Raw genomic sequence first — 4,163 nt, forward strand, 5'->3', positions numbered from 1 at the left:
TTCTGATCCTGATCCTGACTCTGATCCTGACTCTGATCCTGACTCTGATCCTGACTCTGATCCTGATCCTGACTCTGATCCTGATCCTGATCCTGACTCTGACTCTGATCCTGACTCTGATCCTGATCCTGATCCTGACTCTGATCCCGACTCTGATCCTGATCCTGATCCTGACTCTGACTCTGATCCTGACTCTGATCCTGACTCTGATCCTGATCCTGACTCTGATCCTGACTCTGATCCTGATCCTGACTCTGATCCTGACTCTGACTCTGACTCTGACTCTGACTCTGATCCTGACTCTGATCCTGACTCTGATTCTGATCCTGACTCTGATCCTGATCCTGACTCTGACTCTGATCCTGATCCTGACTCTGATCCTGACTCTGATCCTGATCCTGACTCTGATCCTGACTCTGATCCTGATCCTGACTCTGATCCTGATCCTGACTCTGATTCTGATCCTGACTCTGATCCTGACTCTGATCCTGACTCTGATCCTGACTCTGATCCTGACTCTGATCCTGACTCTGATCCTGATCCTGACTCTGATTCTGATCCTGACTCTGATCCTGATCCTGATCCTGACTCTGATCCTGACTCTGATCCTGATCCTGACTCAGAGCCCCCTCACCTCTGTGACCTCAGACCGGGGGGGTCTGAGTCCCTCCTGTGACTTCCTGAAACAGACTGTAACATGTTTTATCTGTGACATGTGGCGGTGCAGAGGGTGAGTTTGATTCTCTCACTGTCTCCTCCCAGGTGCACCTGCAGGAGGCTCAGGAGGAGGAGCTGATCACTGTGGACGCTGTCGGCTGCTTCGAGGAGGAGGAAGAGGAGGAGGAGGAAGAAGAGGAAGTAGAAGTAGCTGATGATGAGGAGGAATGGGACGATGAAGGAAAAGAGGGAACAGAGGAGAAAGTGTTGGAGGTAACTGCAGCATCAGATAATTATCACTCACTAATTAATCTGTGGTTGGACGTCTGACTTTAATCTTTAATCATGTGTAAAAACAGTTATTATGTCCAGAGACACAGAGTGAGAGTCTGTGAATCAGTTTCTGTTTGAGCTGAACTTTTGCTTTAGTACAAAAAAAGATTAAAGTTGTAAATAATCTGAAGTATAAAATAAATCGGGGTGGGGGGGGTGAATGTTACATCAACATGTAATCCACATTTTAACCCTGTGTGGGAACGACAGGTTTGTCGTCATGTTCTTGTTGCTCTCAATTTTTTGATTCTGAAAGTTTTACAGACATAGTTTGAACTTTTGGAAAGGCTTGTATTTGCTTTCTTGCATGAGAAGATTGAAGCTAGTTAGCTTAGCTTAGCATAAAGACTGGAAACAGAGGGAAACAGCTAGCCTAGCCTAGCTCTTTCCAAAGGTAACTCCACCGACTAAAACCTCTAAAGTTCCTTAATGAACTTTTATATGTCATTTGTTCAATCGGAAGCTTTTTGTTATTGCTATGGATTTAGACACAGTTGTGCTCATCAGTTTATACCCTGGTGGAATTTGTGATTTCTTTGGCCATTTTTCAGAGAATATGAATGATTAGAGAAAACTTTTTTGTCCCTCATGGTTAGTGGTTGGGTGAAGCCATTTATTGTCAAACAACTGTGTTTCCTCTTTTTGAATCATAATGACAACAGAAACTACCCACATGACCCGGATCAAAAGTTCACATACCCTGGAGATTTTGGCCTGAGAACATGCACAAGGTGACAAACGGGTTTGAGTGGCTACTTAAGGTGACCATCCTCACCTGTGCTGTGTTTGCTTGTAATCAGTGTGTGTGTATAAAAGGTCAGTGAGTTTCTGGGCTCCTGACAGACCCCTGCATCTTTCATCCAGATCTCAGGATTCTGAGTCGATGGGAAAGCAAAAGAATTGTCGAAGGATCTGCGGGAAAAGGTAGTTGAACTGTATAAAACAGGAAAGGGATATAAAAAGATATCCAAGGACCAATCAGCAGTGTTCAAACTCTAATTAAGAAGTGGAAAATGAGCGATTCTGTTGAAACCAAACCAAATTTCAGCCACAACTGCCAGGAAAATTGTTCGGGATGCAAAGAAAAACCCACAAATAACTTCAGCTGAAATACAGGACTCTGTGAAAAAAAGTGGCGTGGCTGTTTCAAGATGCACAATAAGGAGGAACCTGAAGAAACATGGGCTGCACGGTCGAGTCGCCAGAAGACAGAAGAAGAAGCTTATAATACGCCAACAGCACCGAGACGAGCCTCACAACTTCTGGAACAAAGTCATTTGGAGCGATGAGACACAACCATAAACGTTACATATGGAGAGGAGTCAACAAGGCCTATGAAGGAAGGTTCACCATTCCTACCGTGACATCCGGAGGTGGATCTCTGATGTTCTGGGGATGTGTGAGGCACAGGACACTTGGTCAAAATTGATGCAGGATGAATGCAGCATGTTATCAGAAAATACTGGAGGAAGATTTGCACTCATGAGCCCAGAAGCTGCACATGGGACGTACTTGGACGTTCCAACATGACAACGATCCAAAACACAGGGCCAAGACCTGTGATTGGCTCCAGCAGAATAAAGTGAAGGTTCTGGAGCGGCCGTCTCAGTCTCCTGACCTCAGTATCATGGAGCCTCAAACGTGCAGTTCCTGCAACACAGCCCAAGAATTTACAGGAAGTGGAGGCTTTCTGCTTCACCATCTGAGAAAATAAAGAACCTCGTCCACAACTACCACAAAAGACTTCAAGCTGTCATCGATGTTAAAGAGGGCAACACACGGTATTAAGAACTGGGGTATGTGAACTTTTGATCAGGGTCATTTGGGTAGTTTCTGTTGTCATTATGATTTAAAAAGAAGAAACACAGTTGTTTGATAATAAAGGGCTTCATCCAACCACTAACCATGAGTGAAAGAAAGGTTTTCTCTTATCATTCATATATGCAGCTCCTGGAAAAGGCTGGAAAGTATTTAAATGATGTTAAAATGATGTTTTCTAACCAGATTCAAGAATTTAAATGATGTTAAAGTGTGTGTGTGTGTGTGTGTGTGTGTGTGTGTGTGTGTGTGTGTGTGTGTGTGTGTGTGTGTGTTGCAGACAGCTGACACAGAGGAATATGACCCTCACTGTACATACGGTACGTTGTTGTAGGAGTGATGGAGTGTGGCGCCCCCCTGTGGTCGTCTACTGTCACTGTGGCCTTTATGGAACCAGGGTATACTGAATGTATTCATGTGTATTTACAGCTCTGTCAAAGTTACATAATGAATGATGATCATTCAGACTGCAGCTGATGAAAGGATGAAATGTGTCTCAACAGGAAGTAGTTTTGTGGTTCCTGTGTCTGGGTTCCTGTGTCAACTCTGTAACAAGTTCTTCCACAGAGAGACCACAGCTCGACACACACACTGCAGGACACGCACACACTACCTCAACCTGCAGGTAACACACACACACACACACACACACACACACACACACACACACACACACAGCTTAGTGTCTGTTGTTGTGTTTCAGAGGAGAAACGCTGACTGTGATGGAGGGATGAAGACAGATGACACACCTGCTCCGACTTGACCTGCTCACACTATCCCAGGATGCATCTGTGTATCCAGGTGATGGACTGATGATGATGTCATCCTGCTGTCTGATCTACATGAGGCACCAAACATTTTTTTGTTCTCGAACATGGACTTGACTGATCAACAGCTGGAAATTTATTTAACTATTAAATCAATCAGCGTCGACAGGTCGCTCACACTGTGTGTGTTTGCTTTGAATCGTACTGTGTGAGTTTACACACGTCTGATGCATCCATCAATCAATTCTTTCATCTCTATTCCAGTTTTTCTCAGTCGCTTTGGTACATTTCTCGAATCATCCTCAACATTTGCAAAACAGTGAGTGAATTTCTCAAAACAATTCGTACAAATAGCAAAACACCATGGATTACCTGCAGAAGCCAGTCTCTTGCTCAAAATCCTTAGTAAATATCTGTGTCAATGAACATGTCACTGCCATCAGATGACAAGTCCTTGTGTTATTGTGTACGGATAAGAGTCAAATTGCTTAGTCGTGTTGTCAATATAACAGTGTCTCTGTAGGGATGTTCTGATGTAAACTATGGCTAAAGTTTTGATGACACTTATTGTAAATTGTAAGTTACACC

The 4,163-nt window shown here is 43.9% G+C and overlaps 1 long non-coding RNA gene across 1 annotated transcript; it reads left to right on the top strand.

Moving 5' to 3' along the window:
• The first annotated feature begins 722 nt into the window (after window positions 1-722).
• Window positions 723-3,739, top strand: LOC111654368 (uncharacterized). The gene is made up of 4 exons (XR_015437196.1): window positions 723-930; window positions 3,089-3,128; window positions 3,312-3,433; window positions 3,512-3,739. It is a non-coding gene; the product is annotated as an uncharacterized LOC111654368 (long non-coding RNA).
• Window positions 3,740-4,163: the final 424 nt, after the last annotated feature.

This window comes from Seriola lalandi, unplaced genomic scaffold (genome assembly GCF_002814215.2).
Source record: "Seriola lalandi dorsalis isolate HSWRI2012SDOR001 ecotype SW California unplaced genomic scaffold, Sedor1 jcf7180002054273, whole genome shotgun sequence".
Classification (NCBI taxonomy): Eukaryota; Metazoa; Chordata; class Actinopteri; order Carangiformes; family Carangidae; genus Seriola; species Seriola lalandi.